The sequence below is a fragment of the Dermacentor silvarum genome, chromosome 4 (genome assembly GCF_013339745.2).
Source record: "Dermacentor silvarum isolate Dsil-2018 chromosome 4, BIME_Dsil_1.4, whole genome shotgun sequence".
In the NCBI taxonomy this organism is placed as follows: domain Eukaryota; kingdom Metazoa; phylum Arthropoda; class Arachnida; order Ixodida; family Ixodidae; genus Dermacentor; species Dermacentor silvarum.
In genome coordinates, this window is record NC_051157.2 from 16,681,683 (window position 1) to 16,709,682 (window position 28,000).

Genomic DNA, 28,000 nt, shown 5'->3' on the forward strand with positions numbered 1-28,000 from the left:
TCAGTATATATATATATATATATATATATATATATATATATATTAATTTATTCACAACGTTAGCGAGCTTCTACGAAGCGTTGTTTATCTAAAGCGCGAATGTAGCGTTAGGAACAAGACCAAGCGGTTTATATTCGCGTACTGATTACCCTTCGGTGATTGTGAATTATAGTGGTTTAGCCAGAAACGAACTCCTCGTGTTTTATGTATAGCATGACCGCTGAGGTGAAATGCATCAAAATTTTGCTCCAGTTTCATGTCTGACGTACTGCGCACAGCTGGCGATTTGAAATATTCGAAAATTGTTCGAAAAATGTTTTTCTGTAGCGGCCACAGAGACCGAATCGAAGAAGTTAGATTTTTTTATTCGAAAGTTTCGAATAGCCCCACACCTCTAATTATCAGCACATCCCTCATATCGACGAGAGTTGCAACCGGTAAAAAAAGAGAAAAGCCTCCGTGACGAACGGCGCACGAAGACGGAAGTGGAACCATTCTAGCGAACGTGACGCCATTGTCGGCACCGGTGCGGGTTTCGACCGACGGCGCGCCGAGCGCAGTGACCTGCAAGCTGCACTAAACACAGGTCAGTGTAGAACCCCGCCACCACAGGCTCGCACGCACGCACATGTTTCCCGAGCTCGCCGCCGTCTTTGCGCCCAAATGGGCCGGCAAAGAAGCGATGCCCTAATGAACATCAAAGACCCGAGATGCCGCCTGTAGCGCGCTTACCGGAATCCCATTGCACGGATCATTGGTTCCATTCGGCCACGAGCCACTCCGCTGACATTCGGAGGGGTGCACGTGCAAGCTCGAAGCGCCACCGGTGTTCGAGGAACAAACGGAGCCGCTCTGAGGGAGGGTCAGCGGAAACTATGAAGTCCGCAGTCCGCCTACCGTACTGGGGTTTTGTCGATACATTTGTTACTGGCCACATTGTCTTGTCTGTCCCTTATTTCGGCTCTCTCAGCTTTCTTTAAATCGTGCATTTATTGTAGAGTTTTGCGCCTTCATAGGGGACGCCATCTACACTCGTGACAAAAAAAAAAAAAAAAAAAAAAAAAAAAAAAAAAAAAAAAAAAAGAAACGAAAACACAGACTTTCTCTGAACGGGAATGATCCAAGATAGGCGTATATATAGCGTTATAATCGGCTTCGGCTTGCTTCTGCTAGGGTGGCTAGAAGGGGCACCCTACTTCTGCTGTTGTTGCGGCTGTTTGGTACGCGTGTTGTTGAAAGAGTAATGTTTGCGTATGTGTATGGGTATGGAATTTAAGACATGTATATACAGGGTGCCCCAGCTATCACGCAGCACGATTTAAAAAAAAGAGGAACGGCGTTACGCGAAGCAAACGTAGTGCGTATTGTTTCCAGTACAGTGGAGTAACCGCCAGCATTTTTTTCGTTAATGAGTTTTAATTAATTAATTGTAATTAATTATCTCACTCGAGAAGTACTGTCCTAGTTATCAAAGTGTCAATGAGAAAGTTGTAGAGCAACATGAAAAACTCCCGATACAGCTTTCTGTTGCTCAATACGTGCTACATAAAAGTGTTTTTCCGAGCGTGAAAGAAGCCCCCGAATACACGCAGAATTGCCGCACGACGGGCCGCTCGAGGCATTTTGCGTGCATTTTCGGGCTTCGTTCTCTACTAATTTGCTATCGCAATTGATGCTTCGCCTTTCGGGCGAAACTGCGACATTTTTTTTTGGACCTACTGCCGCTATAAATAATTAATTATGGGGGTTTACGTGCCAGAACCACGATCTGAATATGAGGCACGCCGTAGTGGGGGACTCCGGAAATTTGGACCACCTGGGGTTCTTTAACGTGCACCTAAACCTAAGTACACGGGTGTTTTCGCATTTCGCTCCCAACGAAATGCGGCCGCCGTGGCCGGGATTCGATCCCGTGACCTCGTGCTCAGCAGCCCAACACCACAGTCACTGAGCAACCACGGCGGGTACTGCCGTTATAATGACACACACACACACATGCGCGCGCCGATTCTATTTGTTGTCTGTGTTGTCGCCGAACCTTGTGTAATCAGATTGTATGCGTTCATTCTACAACTTTTGCGCGCACCAACGCTAGCTGGAACCCACGAGTCAAACAGATGGCGCATCTGACCCGCATATCAGATTTCGACGATCGCTGACTGTGCTCGCCGCTATCATTGCGTTTTGCGGGCCACATGGTTTCTCTGGGCACAAGTTCGCCCAATAATGAGTTTCGTGACTCAGTTTTGCTACTGTGTTCTTCACCGTCACTACAACGTGACATCTACTGCCATCGGGAATAAGCCAGGCATTCCAACATAATCGAGAATGAGCCAGGTATTCGGTGCGCTGCTCTTTCGCCCATCGCCACGGACCTAGTGGCCTTAAGATCCGTTTCATCATGGCTGCCTGCTGGCATTCAACGCCTATTCGGCCGAACGAGCCGTCCGAACAGCGACTTCCCGAAGATGAAGGCGGCGCTTGCACCAGATTGCGCCTCTTTTCTCCCGTAGTCAACGCCAGGCCAGCGTCAGAGAGCGAATGGAGTAGCCTCGGAAAAGCTGAAACATGCACGCTTTCGCATCGGACTACCACGGACGCGGCAACAACGACCGAAGAAGCGCCCGAAACGGAATCCCTGGAAAGGCTCAGCTCGGAAGTGTGTGGCCACGACTATGCGACGGGCGTTGCCAAGCCATTCGAGCGGAACCGCTACCGGCGCCGGCTCACCGCGCGGCTCGTGTGCGCCTTCTGTGTGCTGCTGCTGGTCGCCATCGCGGTCTGCCTCGCCTGTGTGGCCATGCTGCTGCACGTCGAGCCTCCTCGTGGTGTCCTGGTGGCCGTCGAAGGCTCCCTCGAAATGGTGCCCAAGAGCAGCAACTACTGCGTGGTCGGCACACCTGCGGTGATCTCGGCCTACAAGTCGGACGCGGTGAAAGACCTCGAAAACAAGCTGGACTCCATATACGGGAATAAGTCTGTGGCCAGCAGGTACAGCGGTTCACTGGTCGAAGACTTCAGGTGCCTGCTGCGTCCTGGCCGCGAAAGCGTGCGCGTTCAGGTGGATTTCACGCTGTTCTGGCGACGGCGACGCAACCGCTACGGGGTGCTGTCCGCCTACCCAGCCACGGGCGAGGTTGCTGGTGCCCTGCATGAGGCGCTGACGCTATCCGACCGCTGGCTGACCGGCTTTCTGGTCGACTTGGACAGCATCGCCGTTGGTGACAGCCGGACGATCGCCTAGCGATCACGTCGCTAGCATGCGAGCTTACCTATAGGAGGTAAGCTCTTTCCACGTCTTCAGAAGGAGCTGCTGAGGGAACCAAAATCTCGAATCAGTTCACGGCTTGCATGCTTCACAGAAAAATACTTCCAAGAAACTTTGTGGCCATACAAAGCCAGCACTTTAACGTTTTGCATACGAATAAAAATTCGCTAACGTTTGGTCTTGCAAAAAAAAAAAAAAAAACTGCACGTGTCAGTATGGTCGCTTTGCTCTTTTGTTTTTCTTTCTTTCTTTAAAAAAAGAATGTGCGCCCAATGCGGGTGCACGAAAACATTTTGTTTATAAGCTGCCTGCCGAAACGTTGCCATCCATATCTTTTGAGCTTGAGTTTCTTGTCAGGTGTCGGGACGACAATGACAGTTTTCTTAGTTGCAGGAATGATCTTTTATTTTGGGATTCTTGCAAAAAAAATCAGTAGCCCCTCCCCTGTCGAGGAAGTGGGGGTAAGCGAAGCTTATCGTGTGCTCCTTCGGTGTTCCTCGGAACGAATTGCACTGACGCGTACCACGCTGTGCTCGAACCACAACCAGTCACACGCACTGCAGCTGGCAACGCGGTTGAGAAACTCGCGTTGAAACCTGGCCGTCGCACTGGGAAGTTGGCGCTAGCGTTGCCGAGGCGTGCACCACCGTTGTCGGGTTCCTGGAGGGCAAGACGACGCTGACGTTTGGCCTCAACATCGCGCGCCCGCAACTCGGGGTTGACGGCCCTTCGCTGACCTTTGGCCTCAACATCGCGCTCCTGCAACTAGGGGTCCGCGGCTCTTCGATGACGTTTAGCCTGGGCTTCGGAAGCACTCATGCTAGAATCGGCACGTCGACGATGAGCCCTTTCCCGAGCAACTTCGCGGCGCCGTTGGTAAAACGCAGCCTGCGCCTCGGCGGAACGCACTACGCGAGGCAATCCTATCCGTTCGCCGAAACTGATCAGAGGCGAGGGAAGCCCGACGAAGTGCGTGACAGCCCCCTTTCCCTCCCCGCAACACACCAAATGACCCTGATTGGTTGCGCGCGTCACGCGATCCGGCATCGGCGCAGCTTTCCCCGCACCTGCTCTTTCTTTCTTCCTTGTCCCGCATTGCATACCCGCATACGCAATGCGGGTATGCGCCACACGTGAGTTTTTGCGTGACCACAACACCACCGAAAGTTGCGAGCCAGTCCAAGCTTCGCTTGAAAAGAAAAACAATAATTTGATGGTAAGTTTGCATTTTACGTTACACCTCGTTTCGCCGCCAGAGAACGAATTCTTTGACTAGTTCTTGATGCCATACATGCAGCTAGCAGATAACGTATAAGGCGGCAAATAGAGAACCAGGACCGTTATTCACAAAAAGCTCTTACGCTAGATTTGTTCGTAAAAGCAAGCCACAACCAATCATGGTGCGAAGGTGGCTGGCCGATGGCAGATATCGTTTACGAAAGAATAGCTTCGTGCATTCGGACTCAGTTCTGTCTTAAAGTTCACATTTTATTCGAATTGGTGTTGATAATATGATCCTATATAATCAAACTGGTTATAAACCTTACAGGCGCGTACTCTCGAGCTGTTCTTTATTTTTATTTGTTTTCTATTCTACGTGCAATTTAGTTAAAAACTTTCAATATATTGCCAATTTTTATTCGATGCGTTGTGTACATTCACGAAATATAAAGGTGACAGCGCTGGCTGGTTATTTTGTGAGTCGGTCTATTACGTAACCTCGCAGTCAAAGAAAAGAATATAGACGGTTTCATGCTCGCGATAACAGCAGCGAGCGCGCCGCCCCCAAGAAACTTCCGGTCACGTGCCTTATCAGTCTTCTATGTTTTAACGCATGGTTGCTTCTTTTCCAGTTAGACTTCGCAGCTACGTCAGAGGGCAAAACCGGAAGCCGTGCAGGGCCTATGTTTGTAAACAGTGAAAGGGTCTATACCCGGTGTATCAGAGAACACTTTCAAAAATTTTGAAAGGTTGCCTGTGGCAGATAGCACAATTCTAGTTCATGAACTGGTCTACTCGAAGAGGCAGACATTACTTGCACAAAAAACTGAAATGCATAATCGACTAATGAACAAAAATTCACTATACTACGTTTTTAACTAATTACCTTATGGCCCATATTGCAATTTACAAATTCTAGCCGTGGCGCCAACTATCAACTCCAATAAAGAGTTGATAGTTTGACGAGCATCGGCCTGAGGGGGTGGCGTGGTCCATGCCTCCTGTGAGGTAATACCGCGTCGGCGCGTCCCTTGTGTTTGTCTCTTACTGTTGCGAGACCGGGACAGTCCCGTAATAGATGCCCGACTGTCGGTGGAGCTATAACAGATGTGTTAGGGTTCAATACGATAATAGTCACCTATAACAGATATAGAACTTAAGTGGCGGCAATAAGTATATATTATGGCGATCGTCAACCGGAGAACGCTTTGACATATATCGTTGCTGCTAACGTCACCACCTTTGCCATTTGCGCAGTCGCAGGCTCTTTTGCTGAACGGGGCAGTGACATTAACAATAAGCAATAATTCTACCCTTACGTAAGTTAACTGTCGTTGCTGCTTCTGCGAAGGCCAATAATCAGACAACTTTGCCAGTTTTGCTTTGCTGTCGTATGGCTGCAACAGGCGTTGAAAAAACGCAGGTATGTAAGAACGTTGAACCGAGCGCCTTAAATGTTTGGTTGCCGTACGTGCGAGCTGAATTGGTGACACATTTTTCTTTATGAGAACGTGATGGGACGATGGCAGTGAGGCTTCTCTAATGCTTTCGCTATTGGCAAAATCCTGAATACTTATTCACCTTTCTTATTAAGCTATTCGCATGCACTTAAAAAAGCCATTTTCCTCGTGTCGTTTATTGGCGCTCTTTGGTGATGCTTGGCTTCTTTCGTCAGCAGCATGAAATTGACAGATGAAAGAAACAGTCAATAAAGATGTGTACTTTGAAAAGTCGATCAAACGGGATGTAGATTGCTTGCACGAGGAAAAAAAAAGCATATGTAAATAGGCGAGTTTGTAGAGTGCAGAAGCTTCCAATGTCGAACATATGCAATGCTTTTTTTTTAATTCGAACATTTTTTTTAAAAAACTTGCGTATAGAACACATGGCGTAATTCGATTTATTCAGATTCTTGCCTGAAAAACTGGACATCACAGGCGACAAATCGCAATGTCCAGGTGGCTCCATAAAATAATTCACTAATAAGCTATTTTATTATTCACTTGAGGATGTATGTTCTAATTGATAAATTGAAGCCCAGAACGGCGCTGGCGCAAATAGAAGGTCATCGGGGCAGACGCCGGACGGGCGCCACAGGCATTCTGTGCGTACGCCGACTTTAGCATGTGCAAAGTCCCGCCCCGTTTATGCACAACGTTTGAAAATTGAAACGCGAACAATTTCCAAGCTATATATATATATATATATATATATATATATATATATATATATATATATATATTACTCAACGCTGCCGTGTATTATTTAACCGCAAAAAATCGCATGCGAAATTCTTTTGCTTAAAGTTTCGATTGCATGTTCAATCTGCAAACATGCTGAAATAAATGTGGAAGAGGCGCCTTTCCTAGTGAAAGATTTGCATGATCGCGTGGACCGGTCATGTGACGCTGCAACTTGACTCCCTTCTACTTACGCCAGCTCCTTTGGTGCCAACTTCTGTCCCTGCATGAAACTTTCGAGGAAGTTTTCAGACCACTGAACGCCACTGCATATTGTAGCACACTATGAGTTCGCATATTTCGAAAGTGGCGCGAGTCTTACGATTTATGCTAAGCGGACTTGATTCCAATAGCTCAGCTTCAATCATGGGCCTTATAGTGAACATATAAAAATGTTAATTAGTGAATTTTTTAAAATAACCATCTGGACATGGTGATTTCGCATGCAGAGAGTTTCCGCCTCTTCATCCATAAATGCAGTTGAAAAGGTGGAACTAAGCTATCTATCATGGTAGATTTGGAAAAATATCTACTAAAACAAACAAACAAACAAACAAAAATAAGTAAATGAACGAACGAACGAACAAACAAACAAAAATAAGTAAACGAACGAACGAACGAACCAACGAACAAACAAAAAACAAACAAAAATAAGTAGTAAACGAACGAATAAACAAAAATAAGTAGTGAACGAACGAACGAACGCACGAACAAATAAATAAATAAACAAACAAACAGGTGGTATATCTAGGAAGGATACATGCATTATATACAGTATTGGCTCATTTTGATTTTCTTACTTTTGCATATTAAATATAGTAAAATGAATGTAATTTTTACTCCAAAGCTACACCGAACGGACATGTAAGTATACCTGTCCAAACTCCACATCCTTGCCACGAATTGCCAGAAATCATTGAAGTAATGTGTTCGTCGTATAATATGTTAATATTAGCACACCGGTCAGCTGCATTTGTATTTCGTGAGCTTTAGAAGAGCTGTCACTGTATATCGCTACCCGCTTGCTTTTTTTTAGGCGTATTTAGCGTTTTGTGTACAATTAATATGTCCGGTAAGAGGAGTAGCCGGCGGCAGAGGACTAGCGAGGCGGGGAGGATGCGCTGATGTTCGAACAGCACCCGAAATTTTTGCTTCTATCCCTGCGCCCCCCCCCCCCCCCCCCCCTCACCCCTACGCGCACACACACACTTTTCGTTCCGTGTTGATGACGGAGGAGGTGGTGTGGCCAACACTGTACTCAGCTAACAATAATAAAAAGAAGAAAGAAAGAAAGAAAAGGCGAACAGTGAAATTTCGCTTCTCCGCTACAGTAGCCGGAAGGTACGGTCAGAAACACGTACGACGAGAATGTGCGAATGACTTGCATTGCCGTTTGCGTTCCGTTCCATGGATGGGAGCCCGCTTTCTCACGGTCGCCAGTGCCGTGACCGTACGGCAGTTTTGGCAACGTTCAACCTCAGCCTCGTCGCCACATTGTGATTGTCGATCGCGTCCGCGTCAAGCGACCCCTTCCTCCCCACCGGGCCCTGACAAGTTCTGGCGGCTTGATACTCGCGCGACCATTATCAGCAGCACCCAGTGTGGCCTCCCTGTAGTACATAGCATTCAGTGGCGCCGTTCGCGCCAGTGCGTGCGCTGCGGTCATCGGGCCACATTGTTTGCGTGGGCGGATTCGGTGAATGGACGGGTGTTTTCCCGCTGTGCAGAAAGCTCGTAAGTGGCCGCAATCGCTTGTTTGTTTGTTTGTTTTGCTCGTGCGACCGCGTTTACTCGGTGGCTGCCCTTTTCCCTCTCTCTTCTTTGTGAGAGCAGACTTCCGTGGCGTCGAGCCTCCTCTTGCAGTCTCTCTCTCTCTTCTTCTTTTTCTATTCCGTTGCCCCAACACAGTGGCTGAGGTGTCAACCAGCGTGTGACAGTTACCTCGCTCTTCCTCACTTCATCGCCACTTGTGCCAGCCGCTAATGAATTCCACCGCCGCCATTCGAAACGCGGGGCGCGTGCTAATCGCAATGGGACGACGCACGGGGAAAACGCCAGGAGCGCGCGCTTCTATATCGAGAGAGCTGTGAGGTGCTGCCGAAGGCTGGAGATGCGAGCAGTAATTACGAGTTCATATTGTGAGGGGGCGTTGTACTTCGCGCGCGCGCGGGGAGGGAATTGTATGCTGCCGGTACCTGCAGCCGCGGAACGAACGACGTTTGATGTTTACGCCTGCCTTCCCGCGCTCTGCTATACCAAACATACGGGACGTCACAGCCATCGCAGAATGCGGGCTCTCTGATGCTTCTGTTAAAAGAACAGGAACGTTGGCATTGTTGGTGACTACGCTTTTCGGATCATTCAACGTGGAAAAAAGCAAAAAAAAAAAATCTTACTTTCTCTTCTGCCGTTCACTTTTTACTGTGCTTTGTCAACAAGCCCGCGTGGCTTTAACTGGCTTATCCTGGCGACGTGAATGAGAAGTGGCAATGAACTTTGCTTAAGTGCCTCGATTAATGCCAGTCCACTTGCGAACACGTCTGTACAGTCTTCTTCTTATTATCTTTATTTTGTTTTCCTGCTCGCAGGTGGTTTACGCGCTACGAATAAAGCGTATACTTTGTTGGGACGACGCGGAGAGTGCCTGGGAGTCGTTCGCTTTATGCGCATGAGAGATGGCGATGCGCTTTCTGCCGTGATCGCAGAGTGAGTGCTTGCGTTGGCGTCTGAGATGCAATACGCAGAAAAACGGGGATGCATACGGGTTCGCCTTATGTGAAGCACTTTTTGCGCTGGTCATCGTTTAGGATCAGCAAACAAACGAAAAAATGCCGTTCCCACATTGGCCATATTGGTTTGTGGTTCAACGTACACTTTTCGCCACTCGCTGGAGTGATGGAGAGCGGACTGAGCGCAGTTAACAGCATTTGTTTGTTAACCGCGAAAACGGCTAGGTGGCTCTGGAGGCCCCCAGAAAGACACTGTACTCTAACCACAGTTATCACAAACCAAGTTTGACAACCGTCTAGTTGCGCTATAGCTCAAGGGCTAAAGAAGAAAAAAAGAAGAAAAAGAGATGGAGAGAGAGAGAGAAAGAGAAATGCTATAAGTAAGCGCAGCATCATGCATTCAGGGTTCGCATGTCAGTCTTATCTGACACCGTTCTCTTCGGATTATTCCTCTTATTGCTCATTATTTTCTTACATTTACTTCCTATTCTATCATTATTCGTACCTCTTTTCCAATTACCCAGTACAGGGTAGCCAACCCGAAATATCCTGCAGTTACCCTCCCTGCCCTTCCTTTACATTAATTTTTCTCTTTCTTATTTTTTTTTGGGGGGGGGGGAGCAAGCAATTGTGGGGGAGAAAGAGTGCAGGAAAAGAAACTTAGACGAGTTTGTATAATTGGCCTGTTGACAAAATAATAAAAAAGTCGCAGCTCCGCCCGAAAGGCGAAGCATCAATTGCGATAGCAAATTAGTAGAGATCTTTACGGAGTAAGGATAGTAGTTTTATCGGCTGTATAAACTTCGAAACATTCGCTTACTAAATGAATTAACAAGCATGGTGTCTGCGCGCAGAAGAAAACATGTATAGATCACACTCGATGACCGTAGACAACCGATGTCAAAACGATGGCGTGAGTAAGTGCGGCAGCAGCAGCGAGCGAAGGTTCGTGCGGGCTATCGCTTCAACAAAAACTGAGCGGCGAAAGGCACAGCGCATACAAAGGTAGGAGCCGTATGCGGATCACTTTCTAGATACAGTGCGCGCGACCGATCGCAGCCGCGCAAGGTACAAGAACGCAGTTGCTTGCAGAGTAGAAGCCACACCCCCTCCCTCCCGCGCTGCCTTCTCGATTTCCTTCTTTCACGTGTGAGATTGAGTCGCCAGTTCCGACGCTACCTAGATACCAGAAGGCCTGTTCATTCTGATCCATGACGTCACACTACCTGGCTCGAAATTTCCATTGCCAAGGCTGGCGTGACGAAAGCGATGACGTCAAAATCACTGTTGCTTACTCGAGCATCCCCATTAGATTCTATGGTAGTCGGGCCAGGTGGCATGACGTCATGGATAGGAGCGAACAGGCCTTGTGCTATCTAGATGGTGTTGCCAGTACCCCTTGCGCCCGGTCGCACGATGCGCAGTTAGTGCCGCAGCACAACGTCGCCCCCCCCCCCCTTCCTCCCTCCCATCTCCCCACGGCCTTTCGCGCGACGGAAGACGTCGCGCTTGCTCTCCGCCGCACGTTCGCTCTTCGTGAAAGCGCGCGTCCCTCGCGCGCTTTCACTCGCACATACAGTCTGCGGCGCGCGGCGACGACTTTATCGCCCTTGAACTTTATACGGAACCTCACAGTGATGGCGACGACGACGGCAGAAATCCGCTTGGAGTGTCCATATAATTGCTATCGCAATAAAACTGAAGGAAACATGGCATAAACAAGTATATACCGAATGGGGTATTGAACGGTGCCAGGTGATGGTACAGTAGTTCCCGTGGAAGGTCAGAGGTGCGCGTAAAGTTGTTCTTTCTTTTCTCACTCGTGGTATAAATGTTTATCGAAATGTAATTCGACCGTGTCCGACATACGGTTTTCGTTTCAGGTCCACTGTTATCTGCAGAAAAATCTGGTGGCCGTCGGAAGAGCAGCTTTCCGAATGCGCGCCGAATGCGTGGTTGCAGTGGATGGTGTTTCCAGAGTAGCGCAGTTCGAAAGGAAGTTGTGACGTCTCCAAGTTGCTTTTCTGTGCACAAATACTTTGTTGGATGCTTGGCTACGTGTGCTTTCTGTCCGCATATGCAAGACGCCCGGGAGAAACAATTTCCGGCCTATAGCTTTCCAGGCTAAGCCCGCCTTCAGCTACGACCAAGGCAACATCCACATGTATGATAGTGGCTTGTGAAGGCTTGGTACGCGTTTGACGACAACAAGCGCGTGTTTTTCGACCTTGTAACTGGTGTTCTTGCCGTGACGGTGTCTCTGACGTGTTGCACAGGGCAGGGTAAGCAATCAATTGGATTACGCGTGAGATAGGCCCTCCTGAAAACGTGCACATTGGCTGCAAAATCCCAATACCGGCGAGTTTACATACTAAGCATTTAGTGGTTGTTCATTACGGAGTAACTTGGTTGGTTCATGTGGGACCGATCTGTGGGAGCTGTGTCGGATAACATTTCCCCTATCACTGCCTCTTAGCGCTCGCTGCTCCGCAATCAATCCCACTAATTACTAAGTACAGGACGCGTGAAGATCAATTGGTTCGATATATCCAACATTTCCCACACTTCCACTCGCTAAAAGAGAAATCGCTTACCAGATTACCTCCAAACCGAACATTCTAACTGGGGAGGGTGTGTCGTTAAACGGAAATAGCTTAACAATCTTAAGTAGATTTTCCTAGATAATTTGAAGAGGAAGTTGTGTGCTCTGAAGAGGAAGAAGGGAGGATCTTTAACCTCCAGTGATGCAAGTTCCAAAGCGTTTGCCAAGTTACTGTCTATGCGCACTTTATCAAGTGTTCGCATTTTCTCTCAACATTGTGCGTTCACTCGAAGAGTGAGTTCTCTCTGCCTAGAGTTACAATAATAGTTTATCCGTGAAACATCACCTTGCAAGATTGCAGCGTGTCCTATACAGGGAATGCTGCGGTCTAGCGGAGGGCTCCGCATTAGTTTTAATCACCTAGTCTTTGTTCTCGTGCACCCAATTACACGATCGTTTTTGCATACTGATTCTTCCGGGATTTAGCTGCTGTTGTCGGTAATTGAGCCGGCTACCTCATGCTCTCCAGCAGAGCGCTGTAACCGCTCACTTATAAGATTGCTCGCTATATCAGATTCCCAGTTCCATACAAGCAATAGATAAATGTATAAGTTTTTGTCGAATGCAGTTTTTGTAAATTTTCGATTGCGCACATAAAGTTGTGATTATTTGATATGCAGGGCATAATTTGCTGCATCCAGGCTCGCTCAGTGCTGAATTGAAGGGACTATAAATCGCCTCATAAGATAAGATAGCTTTATTTTAAAAAAAGAAAAAAGAAAACGTGTATACATTTGTCAGTGTTCCCGGTTCGACGAACTACGCCAGATTCTCCAGCGTGCCTTGAGCAGACTGCGCAAGTCCTAGCTCATCCCCCCAGTAAAATACATAAGCTTTTCCACAATATACCCGAAGGCGACAGACTTGAGTGCCCGGCCGCATAACACGCCTTGCCTTGCCTCTGGTGAGCGTGATTAATATCAATTTTTGTCTTCTATCTCCCTACCATCTCCACCTTCCCACGTGTAGGGTAGCAACCTAGACCAAGTCTAGCTAACCTCTCTGCTTTTCTTTCCTCCAATTTTTTCTCTCTGTGCACCGCTTCATTCTCAAGATATCGAGAAAGACTGGTGATATGCGAGTCTCGTGATATGCTAATATCACCAGTCTGTTCGAGTCTGCGGCAGATGAGTTACCAAAACAGGCCCTTCTCTTCTCCGAAGGTCGAATCCAGGCGTCCGTGGTTTTTCATGTTGGTTTAATGCTGGACTGCGTAGTGTGTCAGGATTCACGACAGGTATTTCAACACGATGCGGATTCTCCGATAATACTACTCGACAGTTGCACCGTGTTCTCGCGTCAGCCGAAAGCAACGCATCTCGCGGAGAAAAATCCGGGCCGAGCTGCATGCTTTAGGCGTACAAGCTGCAGCGAACGTGCGTTTGTTATACTTTAGGTCAGCATCTAAACGCCCGGGCGTATCGACCGGTGCGGAGGAGCGCTGTTCCTTTGCTTCAGTTCGCATCTGTCTGGGGACAAGAATGCGCTTCGCTGTTTTATCGATCCCTCGATGTTGCTTAGCACATAGGGGGCCTGGTTGTTTCCCCTCATTCACGCGGATATCCTTTCTATTTTGTGTGTGTCTTCTATTTTTCATGGAAACCAGGGCTATACGTCTGAAAAACGTAAAGAAAAAAAATAAGAAAAAAAATACGATACTGTGTTGTTGCAGGTAGAACACATTCTCACACGTTATCCACCGCGTTGCTCTTTGGCTATGGCTTCCTGCTGCCGAAGACGAGGTGCGAGGTCACGTGTTCGACTCCTCCCTGCGGTAGCCGTGTTCGAATAGTTAACCAATAAAGAAATGCTCTAGTACACAGAGCTTAGGGTGTTCGTTAAATGAGTCCAGTTGGTCGATATTAAACCGAATACCCTCGCTCTGGCATTCCTAATAACACCCTGTGTTGCCTTGGGACATGTTAAACACAATCAATCAATCAATCAATCAATCAATCAATTCGACCACGTGACGATCACGTTGAACGCGTGTAGCAAGAGGCATGTCGATAAGGGGTGACACGCTGCTCGGAGCCGTGTAGAGCTGCACTGCACATATCGAACTTGTCTCAACGGTGCGTGCGTGCGTGAATATTTCGCCGGACCAGGAAATGCTCGTTTTTCAGGCTCACCATGCACGTTCGTGTTCTTCCGTTTTTATTAACAGTATTAATATTTGATGTTCATTGGAGTCACCGATGCATTGAAGTTCTCAGTCTCTTTCTGTCCTTCTCTGAATCTTTCGCTTGCCTTCCTCCAGTGCAGGATAGCAAGAGGGCTCTGTCCTGGTTCACCTCTCACTCGATAAGTTATAATGTTCTCTATCTCTTGCTTATATTATTTCCTCTCTAATTACTATTGCGTCTACTGAGGTATGTATGGTAACCTGAAGACCAGTTCCTGCCTGTACAGCGCATGTCATTGTAATGGTCAGGTAATCGAATTGCTTCTAACGGCTAAAATAGCGTACCCCGATAAAACGCTCTCCCATCACATTTTGTTTGTCCGCTATAGTCGGCGTTTCACTAATGCGTTGCCTCTTGCGCTGCTTGTCCCTCGATTTCGGCGCTTCTCATATAACAACACTTGTAGAGATGCTGCGCCCGTTAAGATCACATTGTCACGACCCTAACATCAGCGAAGCATAGCAAAGATGCCTACTGAAATCCACCTGGCGACCGTCTACGAATGAAATGTCCACGCGGAGAACCATAGGTCAAGGACATGCTGTACCTGCTTGTTAAGTTTGTCGCGGACGCTGACATAGGCGTTCAATCTTTACTTCCATTCACATCCCTTAACCCCCAACTCAATGCCAGTAATTTCCCTTTCCACCAAAGATGACTACAACGGATAAAGTCGGTCGTACCCAACTACAAAATTTAATACGGTTTTACAAGCCGAAAGCGCCGAACACTACGTACGAGACAAAGGTTTCAGACCACAATGAACTACTAATTTGTGTGGCCTAGTGATAGAGGTACAGAATAAATTTGGATACCCAATTAGATTGGATATTCAAGTATTGACTTTGGGGAATTTTGAAGCATCGACTGCTCTAGTCGATGTTATCCTGTTGAAGCCGCTTATGTGGCTAGCGAGCCCAATATTTATGGCCGTTTTCGGAAATCTCGATTTAATTTCTCGTTATTATATCCGAGCCTGTCAGAAATTTAGTAGTCTGGGCAGAAACTTCTACGTCTTGAAGATACAGACCTAATCAGTCCAGCCTGGCAGAGACCTGAGTCTCACTGATCTGACGATCTGTCGAATTATCTTTTGTTTTTCTCTCTCTTTCTTTATTTTCTTGTTTAGAGTGACTATCTGTGAAGAAGTGTTTGTTAAGTGCTTGTGAACGCAAGAAGCATATTTTCTAGTCTGTACGTCTGATTATGAGGAATGTGATATGTGTTATATTGTTTTGTTTTTTAAAAATTGAAGTTGTTGCGCGGTGTCTGGGTGCAAGCTGCTTAACATCGGGAAAGTCTGACTTCACCTATCATAACCCTCACTCATTTAACAATTTAACGTTGTGGAAGAGCCGGGAACATACTGTAACATTTCAAATAAAGAAATGTTATTTGGTATTTCTCAAGTACCGCAGAGTTGTTGCAGTTGTTCACAAAGAATGCCACCCAGATATTGGCTCTTGTCCCCGGCTGTACCAAATTGTGTGACGTGCCCGCAAATAATTGAAACAGACATCGTACCCTTTCATGGTGTCATTTCTATTTTCTTCTTTATTCCTTTCCACGCATAAATGAACGAATGAATGATTGAATCTCGAAAGTGAGTATCACACGTGCCATGTTGCTTTTTGCGCAGTTTCCTCTAACAATATTTTCCTCGCAAACAGCGACAACTTTAGCTGCCGTCGGATTTGATAGGCGATGAAACTCGTGTGACTAAGCCCGTGCGATGAAGCCCGTGGTAAGCAGCGAATCTTCACAGATTTTATATTGATGGACTTTAGAAACAGAAGGATGCTTATCTTGGTTTCTTGGTACATTTTTAAACGTGGAGAAACGGCGCAGAAGTAGCAGCGAAGTGGACATACGTGACGCGATGGCTAGCAACATTCATTTATTGCACAAGATGCCATCTTAATCCTCTAAAGCACGCCGAATGCAATTAGGGAAGCTTCGTTCAAACTTTTCTCGCGCTGTTTTCTCACGCCTAAAAATAAGTAGCGCAATGAGATTTATTCACCGCTGGGTAACATATATAGTGACTAGATAAGCCTTTACAATGAAGCTCGAAGCACGCTAATGATCAACGTAAATTCTTGCCACTTATCTCTTTTTCACTCTCCCCTCCCGATTCCTACGTGTATGGTAGCAAACTGCACAAGGCTTCGTTATACTTTCTGCCTTTCCTTTATTCCTCATCTCGCATTTCTAACAGACAGAATTTCTCACGTATGAAACGAAGTTGATGGATGAGTCAGGCTTCTCCACAGCACGGTAGTTCTTGCGGAGAAGCCAACGTCTGCTAAGGCGTTGTGATCGAACAGAAGAATGAAACGGGCAAGGAGGAAAGCACGGCGTTAATCAGATTTGATTATCTGGTTTTGAGCTACGCACATGAGCAAGGATACAATATGGAGGCGTATCGCAAGTGCAGCTTGCTATACCCGGGTGCTTCCGGGGCTGGAGCGCGTAATAACCCCCCCCCCCCCCCCCCCCCTCTTCCCTGCACCGATGCGGTGCACCGGCCCCGCCGGTCATCATTTAAGGCCCCCTGTCGCCTTAACCTCGTTTGGCGGATGAAACAATAAATGAGATTATCGTAGGTTCGATTCCGGTAGGCGGCGGCCGCACTTTTCGATGTCGGCGGAGTGGAAAACGCTCGTGTATCGTGCTTGCAACCCAAGGTGGACGAAGTGAATCCAGAGCCCTGCACTACGACGTATCGCATAGCACCTGCCTTGTTTCTGGTTGTTAAGATCAATCAATCAATCAATCAATCAATCAATCAATCAATCAATCAATCAATCAATCAATCAATCAATCAATCAATCAATCAATCAAGTTACGCTATGCTATTTTCTTGTGCATGCATCTCAGTTTGTGCGAATGTGAGGTGGTTTAACTATAGTCCCTGGTTCTGTGGTCCCTGCATCCCAGATGCGTACACATTTTGTGTACAAATCTGACAATGTTAAAATGGCTTCTTTTTTTTGTTTGATTTGGTCGTATTTGAACCGGCAGTAGGGGGTACTTTATCTGAAGGTTTGCGCTCGACGTTTGCGCGGATTCGCCGAACAGCGAGTTCTGTCTCACTCAGTTGGGCTCCGCGTGCACGGGGAATCACAGCGATACGCTTTTCTGCACCCGTAACGTGAGCCCGACGCGCTATAAAAAAAAAAAAAAATGACGCGACGCGTTGCTGTCGCATGCATGTGGACGTCGCCTAGATTCGCTCATCTTTCTAATCACGAAGCCCGCCGCGAGCGCGTCTACATCGCCTGGCCGTGCTCTCCGAGGGCTGCAGCGTGTGTAGTATATACGCGTCGTCGTTGGCTGCAGCGTGTCGGGTGCGTGATCGGGGTCAGTCGCTCTCCAAGTGGTTCCTTCGGGACCTATTACACGTTATCACCTGGGCCGTGCGTATATACGCACCGAGCAGCGTCAGCGCGACGGCCCGCCGAAACGTGAGCGCGTCACGAAAACACTTAGCGCGTCGCGTTTGCACGCTACGCACACACATGGCGTCATGGGAGCCGTTCCGGTGTAGGAGACCCGGCCGTCCCGCTCTGGATTCGCCGCTTTGGACACTTTTCTTTGTGCGTGGTTTGTCTATTTTCTCGTTTCCTCCGTGTTTGCCGACGTTACTACCGCGGCCAGGCGACGACGCCTGAGGCAACGATGTTTGCCCGGTGCTTTAGTGCGCTGATCGTTCGCTAAGTTGCGAAAGAACGATGGTCGTGAGGGCGTCGCTCGTTAGCCGCGGAGTCTGCAGCGCTGTTTCAGACCTGAGTCATGGCCGGGTCGTCGTGACCCTGCCCCATACTGAATGGCGATGGAGGCGGAGGGCAGTGCGATTTGGGTGCGAGCTAGACTTGGCTTTGTGCTGTGCTGGACGCGCCCAACGCGGCTGAATGAAATGACGAATATTTTACGCGGTGCAATGTCCAGTAGGAAGCACGTATAACGGGACGTGTATTTACCGGTATACCGGCGCCTCTCGTGTTTACTTCGCGAGTGCTATTCGAATGACCTCTAAGCACCGGGGTCATCTCCATAACTTTACTCACACCATGAACGCTGCGTGGAGCTGTCCCATAGTTGGAGCTGCCTGTCGCACGCGGCCTCACACTGTGACTGGACTTTCGGTTGATTTGTTCGCATTATTATCGTAGCTGCGCGGAAGGTCATTGCCTATGTCATATATCTTTTAAAGGAGTCAGGACTCTATGAAAGAGTGTAGTCATTCTGAGTTCCTTTCGTCGTGCTCATGCGGACGCATTATTTTCAAGTTTTCCGTTCTCTTCTCCACTCTTTCCCCTTCCGTCCAGTGCAGAATACCCAACTGGACCTCTTCAGTCAGGTTAACTTTTTTCCTCTCATGTCTTAATTTATTTCTCTTCAAGCTTTGAAACGGGAATTAATTTCCGTGAGGGAGACAGTTACTTTATATGAGCGGACGTGATAACCTTTTTCTGCCAGGCAGATTACAGCAGACACCAACATGATTTTATTCGTAAGCTGACGGAAAGCACTGCCACAGTACAGATAGATACGAAAGAAAGAAAGAAAGCCGGGCCTATCGCATCCGTAACGTTTGCACCATGATGGTTTCGATTGGGGCATTGGACACTAGGAACAAGATTATCGAACGACGTAGCACACACTAAATACACTAGGAGTAGCAATCGAAGCTGCATTCACCTACGTTTCGCACAAGCATCAGCGGGAATCATTGGACGCTGTACTTAAACATTTGCGCAAAATTCTGTACACCGCTGAGACATACGTAATAAGACACGGTAATAATTCGCAATATTTGTTGTGCGTGCCGTGCAGGTTTCTCAGAGATCTACTCAAAATGTTCTATAACATTAGTAATTTAAGATAAACAATGATTTTTCTGACGCCATGTATTTTGGTCTCAAAACAAGCTGAGAACTACGGAAGTTTCAAACATGTGTATGCAAAAAAAAAAGAAAAGAAAAAACAGAAAGAAACACACCTAACATTTCACCAGCTATGTTGTCAGCGCTACTGTATGCGGTGGCCATGTATTCTACATGTCTATTTATTGTATGTATATCCATAGATATAATCTATATATAGTTCCATAAACCTGCTAAATAAAGGCAGTGACGTCATACAGATTGCTGCTTGCCGTTCCCTACCACGAACCTGTTGATTCTGGCAGGCGCGCGTGATTCAATTAGTCCCGAGTATTTTATCGTGCTGCAGAGAGACTGCCTAAGCCACAGACTACTGCAGCCATAAATTGAAGTGGCTCGACGAGAAATAGCAAAAAGCGTTTCTTCTTTCTTATTTTTTGCCTCTCCTTGCGCCTGCACGCTAGTGACGTCGTATGTTTATTTATTATTATTATTTTTTTGCCAACGTGAAGCTTGTCTATATTTGTATGTGTGGCAGTAGACATAATAAAGAAGAAGAAATAAAATAGCAGACATATACACGTTCTTTACTGGGGCTAGCGTCGCAGTAAGACATGAAATATGTCGCAGGCCTAGAATTACAAGATGTATGTACAGTATGTGCGCAGACAAAGCTGCGTGGGTTAATTTTAACGCGATAGCGTTAAGGGCCCCGTGTCACAGAAAATTCGCCGTCGGCTTCGGTGTCGGCGTCGGCGTAAGCATTGGTGTCTGGCGGAAATAATCATGCCGAACCACATCATCCCGAATCACCCCGACCGGGCGGGCCCTTCGCGTGGCGCAAGGCGTTAGTGAACAAAATTGAATTTATCAAAGTGAAATCCGTCAGAAAAATCGTAAATTACGACTTAACCACAACCTACAGACGCGACAGCGTGGGATTGTGATATGAATACACGAGAAAAAGAGCTTGATAAGCAGCCAGAGATCTTTGAATGCTATCGTGTTCCACTCTTAAAGGCGAAGCTTAAGCGTCCTAAAATTCTGATGGTGTTTCGCTGTACTTTAGTTCTAGGCAACATTGAACGGAATCTTGAAAACCGAGCTTTTCTAAATTTTGTTATCAAATTGTCTGCAATCCTGCTCATAGTCTGTCCACTGCAAAAAAAAAAAAAAGAAATTACAGCAGATCCACGAGGTGAATGATGATGAGTGGGCGAAGCTCCGGAGGGAATCACCGGATCTCCCGCTGAAGGGGACGCTAGCACAAACGCGTTAGAAACGTGCAGTACTCTCTAGTAAGGGGGAGCGGCCACAGCGTCTTACGCAGCCATTTACACATGCCGGAACGTGCACCGCGTTTGCCGACGCCATCACATGACTGCTGAGAGAGTATACCCCCCGTATTCATAAACGCTCCTCGACTTGAACTTGACTTGCCACCGCCTTGGGCAGCGCGTTCGAAACGCGTTGAAGGTAAGGTGGAGAGACCACAGCGTCTTACACCAGCTTCTTACACGGGCCGTAACGCGCTAGCACAAACGCGTTAGAAACGCGCTAGAAACGCGGCCTTTCGTTAATGTTGGGTATTTATAGCCATCGTGGTGCGTTTGTCCATGTCCGCTTCGTGGCGTAGTGGGCTAACGCCGCGCGCTCGGAAGCGAGGGGTCCCTGGTTCGATTCCGCGCTACGGACACAACTTCGGAATTTTTTTCTAATTTTTCTCAGACTGGTTACACACTACTACTACTACCACGACGGGGACGGAACGGGTGCCGCTATAAGGAGCTTCGCCCCTAAAAAAGAAAAAAAAAAAAAAAAGAAGGAAGAGAGAAAATGCTGCGCACTCGGTTACTTCTATCGTGGCGGTGTTTGAGCGCGGAACATTACTTCTGTTTTGCACATTTTCCCGCATCTAAGACATCTAATAACACAAAATCAGAAATACAGGGTGTGTGTGTGTGTTTTTAGCTGCACCAAATTTTAAAAAAATTGACTGTGGCAGATAGCACAATTCTAACCCTTGATGTAAATTCATCAATGAGGCGGCCATTGGTCCAACGAGAAATTAAAATGCTTAATCAAATAATTAGCATTGTTACGCTAATAACCTTCTTAATTAATCATTTTACATCATATATTTTAATCTACGAATTGTAGCTAGTGAGTTCACAAGGTGTATCCACTTGGAACGAGTTCTCAGGACTGCTCCAGTTTCGAGATACCTGTATTAATTTTCAAGGTGTCCGACGAAATGCATTGGCGTTCAAGTTACTTCTTTTAGGAAGCACAAAGATAACTGGAACACCAATGCATTTTGCCGGAAACATTGCAAATTATTATCTCGAAGCTAGTGCAGTCTTCAGAACTGGTTCTAAGTGCATACGCCTTGCGAATTCATAGGCTATAATTCGTATATTGAAATATGTGCGATAAAATAATTAATCAAGAAGGTTTTCAGCGTAATTATATTATTATTCAATTGAGTATTTTGATTTCTCGTAGGACTAATGGCCGCCTCATCAAGTAATTTAGATTAAGGGTTAATATTGTGCTATCTGCCACAGACAATTTTTCAAATCTGGTGCAGCTAAAAAGAAAAAAAAAAGCAGCTTATATTAGTTTCAGTGCACTTATTTTCCGTTTCGCGATCCGGCCGTTTGAAGGATAATCACGTGCATAAAACCTACTAAAGCTTACCATTTTCTTTGTTTTTTCGACGGGAAGGCCCGGTATATTATTCGGCGTGATAGCATTAATTATGCGCCACCAAACTTGTGCTCTCACGTCGCTGAATAAGGACAAGAATCAGTTTTGCTCACACCGAATGGCGAAGATACGGTAGTAATACCATATCTTCGCAACATGTACATATTTTCGTTTTGCGTTCGCTGGTGTTGGTGTTGGTGGTGGTGGTGGTGGTGGCCTACCTACCGGAGCCCCCCTCCCGGCCTCCGGTAGGGAAGGTATGTTGGAGAGTCGTCCGATGTCTTCGGCAATGCTGGTTGACGGAACGTCGAAAAAGCACAGAAACACTAGGAAGCGAGACAGCAGTGCAACTGTGTCGAGCCAAACTTCTTCCAAACTTGCGTTGGAACGTGCGTACTGGTAGCCAAACTTGCGTTGGCTACCAGTACGCGCATGGCTCTATATAAGGCGTACTATACACTGGAAATGTCGAAGCAGCCTGACTATTCCTTTCAAGAGCGTGAAAGCAACGTTGAAAGGTCAGGATGTTAACAAATGAAGTCTGTCAACGAATAGCTATAGAGGCCGAGAAACTCGGCCGTCGGCGGGGCGCCAACAGAGGTGGCACGATGCGCCTTCGCCGCTGGAGAAACGAGCAGCATTCTGGCCGGCAGCTGCACCGCAGTGCATCTTGCTGCCGGAACCCTTCCTTCCGAATGCATCGTTATCGGCCACGGCACTTCCGCGCTTGCCGCCCCGGCGAGCCATTCGTTTCGATGGCTGCGTGGAACGGGCTGTCTTTCTCGATTTGCTCGACTCGACGCCATTGTTCTTGTAGAGCGCTTCTCCTCGGTGCTCGGTCTGCTCCACTTCTGGCGTTCGGCGGCTACGCAGTCCATAAGCAGCCTATAGCAGCAAGGCCTCAGGCGATTCCCAGTGACTGCCACGATACGTAACCTACATACACGGACGGGAGCCGCATTGGCGTCTCATGTGCGTCTGTAAGGACGCTGGTTCAAGCCGCGCCGGAACCGCGGGCGATTATGACGGACCCTTTGAAGTGCAGTCACTCGAGTTCCTCACGCGCCACTTCTCTGAGCGAGTTAAGTAGATTTGTTGAGACGGGAATGGGGAGAGAGAAAAGAGCTTTTGTGTACTTAGTATAATCTCAATGCGTCTACTGACTCCCCTCGCTTGAAGAGTGAGCTACAAATGCTAACCTACACTCTACAGAGTAATTTATACGATCGCAATCCCCAGACAATGTTCTACATGAGTAAATTACCTCTTCCCTCCATCTAAAGCACCACCCTGTTTGCCTTTTAAATTTTTTTCGCGTCCTTTGAACCTCGTCATTTCATCTTCCCTTTTCCCCCATTCCCTGATGATTGCCGAATCGTCAAAAAATATCTGCTTCCTCTCCGCATTGCTGAACGTTCTTAACGACACCAGGGCAGCAGTAACCATAACCTGGCATACCATAACCATTTAGCAATGCGGAGAGGAAGCAGGTATATTTTTTGACGTTTCGTCAATCATCTGAGAATGGGGAAATAGGGAAGGCGAAATGAAGAGGTTCAAAGGGCGCGAAAAAACATTATCAAAAACAAACAGGGTGGTATACTTTAGATCGAAGGAAGAAAAGAGTTTACTCACGTAGAACATTTTCTGGGGATTGAGATTGTATAAATTACTCTGTAGAGTGTAGATTAGGATTTGTAACTCACTCCTCAAAGCCAGGGGGAGAAGAAAAAAAGTAAATTCAGGGAAGTTAACCAGACGCTCGTCCCGCGTTTGCTACCCTCCTACACTGGGGGAATGGTATAAAGTCACGAAAAGCGAGAAAGATCGGAAGAGAAATACCACTACTTGTTCGCGCACGTGAAGGTGTAAACTGAGTCTATGAATGGTCCCGTCTACCAACTTCACACTGCCCCTATGACATCATCAAAGGCGGCAGAGATTGCCGCCCTGCGTACTCAGGTAAAATACCTCTTGCAAGAGCAACCTTGCAAATGTATCATATTTTGCTACTCTAAAGCAGCACTGAGTTTGCAATTTGCCCTACGTGACAGCATTCATGAGCAATTATATGAGGTGTGAAGGAACCGCCATCAAGCTTTCGATAAAGGGCATGTCATGTCTCACTGGCTGCTAGGACACGTCACCGTTGCTGGTAATGACATTATATGAGCGGTTATATGACATTATATGGGCGAAGGCAACGAAGTTGTGCCTCACCACGGCCCTCACGTTCGGCGTGACGAGAGAGTGCACATCCGGGACCCGAAGTCTCTGGCTGATTGTTCGCGGTGGCCGGCGACGTGACTGGTGTTTTTGCGCCCGAGTTTGGAATAAAGTGGTGGACGCATCTCACCTCGTGTCACCGCACAATTTCACCGAGATGGCTTCCCGGTCCGCCCATGAAGGAGCTTGAACAGTTCCGATATCATATCGAGAACTTTCCCGGTTTCGGACTATGACATCCACTTGTTGGCCTTCTCTCAACTTCTCGAACTGCCGTTTGATAATACTGGATCCTTCCTTAGAGCTGCAACTCCCATAAAAAAATTCCCGTTCTAATGCTTCATTGCTGCATCGCCTCTGGCATTTACAAAAGTATACTCGCTATACTTACTGGATGGATGGCACACACATCTACAACTCTTACAGAAGCGAAGGAATTATTGAACAACCAGCGTGGACCTCTCTGACCAGCATTAAACCAGATTTATAAATTTTGTTTTTGGAAGCTCCTTCAGAACTTCGAAACTTCAGAACTATAGTTTCAACAATTGGTTTGGGTCCTTCAAGTGAAAAGCTGTTACAAACAGCTTTAAAGTGCCTGCAGGGCCTCCATGACAGCACGACAGTCCACGTACCGAAAGAAAAGCGAAGGCCCTTGGACCAATGCCATGGGCGTCGCTAGCACAGAAAGCAACGAGAGCATTACTACAGTAGCTCAAGAAAACAGGTTTCTGCGGCTGTTTCATATTATATGAAGCTCCAGCTCTGATCGGAAGCTCCCATGTGATGGGAAGCTGCATGTTGAGGTGTGCCTGCATGACGTTGCTATGACCGCTAGTGTAACTCGTTGGCTACAATGGTGAGCATGCATACTTGGGCAGGTTGGTGCCTGGTGAATGACATTCCAAGAGTAAAACTGTCTCTCACAATGTTAAACATACACTGAAGAGAAATATAAGTTTACCGGTATTATTAAGCTACCCTGCTACAAAAAAAGGCACTATTACTATGAAAATTTAATTAGCAAGACAGAAAACGCGCAAGAACATAGGACGCGGGTGGCGACGCCACCTTGAAAGTTCCCGCACCAGCTTGCCGTGACGTCATAGATTTTCATAGTTAATATCTTATTGGTGGGAAAGGGCTAAATTGCGTTCTCGAGGTGCCCAAGACTAAACATAACAGGTTTATAGCACATTTACCGTGCTATAACGGCCCCATTAGGAGAAAATAGGTTGAAATCCATTGTTCCACACTCCTGGGAATGCGCATACACTGTAGTTTAGGAGTAAAATAAACTAAAAATGCAAGTTTCACCTTCATTTTGTCATTTAGTAATCAACCTCTCACCAAGAAATAACATAGAGTTCTGAAGAATACCTTATGAGCTTAAACTGATACGCTGTATCTTTTTAGTGCCCCTTTAAGAAAGGAGTGAAAAAAAAACGCGTGGGCAGTGTTTACGGCTCCCAATCAGGTAAGGATCCTTTTGGGAGAAAGTTATAATGCCAGAAAAAAAAAAAAAAACGAGAACGGGCCAAGACTGCGCAAGAACGCATGAACAAAGGATACCTGAAATGTTGTGATCATTTGGTGATTTTAATAATATAAGCCTCTGCCGTTGTACTGTAGTGCAGGTTACGTAAAGACAAGCGAGTTTTTCGGCCGTAATTTCACGCAGGGCACTGGCACAAGTTCGACAAAGTGTGCCCAGAAGTTAAGCACTAGTTCCGGACACAAGTTCGCCCAATAACGAGCTAGATTTGAGACTCAGAGTTTTGGTACTGACTGTTTTTTCACCCTTGCTAAAACGTGACAGTGTATTTACGTTGCTCATAATATGTCATATTGCCATGTCTGCGCAACGCTCACCTTCGTGTCCTCTTTTTTTTTTTTCAGCCAAAGTTGTCTAGAAAGCTAACATCGGTTATGAGATAGATAGAGCTGAGTCATTTGAAAATCAGGTGCATAACGCCTGGTATTCAACTATTATATACTGAAAAAGAAGAAAGGAAGAACGATAGCTGCAATGATTACAGCGAACGAAGCCTAGTAGGCAACAATAACTAAATAAAAGAAAAGAAAAGCAGATTTTTACACAAGGAAAATCAAACACGCGGTAACATTCATCTGTTTTCCAAGCTTTCATTGATACATCGAAGAATAAGAAAGTGTGCATTGCTAAGCATTTCTCTTTAAATGGTTTTGTACATTTGAAGAGCACTATTCAGCAACGTACATCGGGGCAAAAAGCCGTTTGTAGAATTACGTTCATTTTTACATATCGCCCCGTTCTCTGTAAATTACGCTTCAACTGCCTTCAAGAAAGGCACGCCTATTGCCAAGGAACTACGGCAAAGGAATAGCATGAAAGGACGCCCTACGAAGGCCGCTTAACAGTATTGAACGCGAATGGTGTTCTACCTTAACTTTGAGGGAAAGCGGTGGGGCGAGGATACCGTCTCGTGCACGGCGATTCAGGAGTGCTAGTTGTTGTGTAACACGCCAGCCCGTTTGCAACACGTCCACTCGCCGTCAACAGCGCCTGTGTCCCGAGCACGGCTTAGGTCCTCGACTCGGCCATTATTCCTCAATGGAAGCCTGACCGCTGCAGCAAGGCCGGTCAGGCTGAAACCGACGGACGGTTCGCTTTTGGCGAACGGAGTGGCGGTGCTGAGCTGAAACTTCTCTCGACGCAGTCTAGCTTGGCTTTGGGCTTGAGCCAGAGCGGTCTTGTTGTTTCAATGTACGCAAAGATGACAATAAACAAATACCTAATTCGAGAACTCGGTCGTTGGTAGCGGTATAAACGTATATATTTAACTATTGGCCTCAGCGCCTGCTTCGAATTCAAGTATTGGCCTCGGAGGCTGCTCCCAAAACTTGGAGTAGCATGCCAGGCCGTCAGCCAGGCAAACATCTCCAGCTTTCGGTAAAGACATCTGATCTCTCAGAGCCTTCTTTCGGCTCCAGCGATTGTTTTACAGTAACTGCGACTGAAACATCAGCCAGGCAAACAGTACGTCAAAACAAAATTAGAATTAATTTGAGTAATATCCGACTTCACGACAGCCTAGTCATACTAAGCCGCGTATCATATAATGAAGATCAGTATTGGGTAACCTCACTGCTTGCATAGAAAATAGTCCATCTATCCCGAATGTGAAAGCAGATGTAAGCGTGAAATTATTTATCTCAACATCATCAGCTCACGTTTCCTTGCATGTTTACAGTTCTACGCTGTGGCTTCGATGCCTATGGCTTCCAGTCTCTTGTGTAACCATTAAAAATAAAATAAGAAGTAGTAGCCTGTGAACACATGAGGCTTTAGAGGCATTAAAGCTGAAAAAAATGAAAAAAAAAACTTAATAATGGGGAACGTATTAGGAGAGTTTTACTCTACTTTGGCATCTCTACTCTACTTTGGCAAATGCAAAAACAGTATTTTACGATCCCGTATTGAAGGGCTTGCACATTATTTTTACATATAGCAGGAAGTAGCAAGACATAATCGCGCATTCTGTGGCTATTAAAACTGGCATCTCGTCAGAAGCTGCAATAAAGCCACCGGGGATCGCAGACCTCTCTCGTCATACTTGTAACGGTGATGTGTAAGTTAACAATGTGTAAAATGCACTAACTCTCACTCTGCGTTTCGTGAGCCCACGTAAATGTATGGTGATACCAAAATAGTGTTTCACGTAAAATTCTTCCCTCACTACCCCCCTCTCCCACAAAGGCGCGTGCGCGCGCGCCCGCACGCACTCATGCACGTATATGTGCATGCAAAAGCACACGCACACACGAACGTACGCACACACCCATGCGTAGACACGCAGGCACACAGGTTTGCCACCAGCGAGCACTGTACGTACCGTCTAGAAGTGTGGCCCTCCGCAACAGTTTGGGTGGACGAAAAGCCATTGTTAC

The 28,000-nt window shown here is 46.8% G+C and overlaps 1 protein-coding gene across 1 annotated transcript in view; it reads left to right on the forward strand.

Moving 5' to 3' along the window:
- The first annotated feature begins 3,144 nt into the window (after positions 1-3,144).
- Positions 3,145-28,000, forward strand: part of LOC119448264 (GS homeobox 2) — a 55,949-nt gene continuing 31,093 nt past the window's right edge. The window contains exon 1 of the mRNA XM_037711667.2: positions 3,145-3,281. The gene's annotated coding sequence lies outside the window, so the exon portion shown is untranslated. The remainder of the gene's footprint in view (positions 3,282-28,000) is intronic.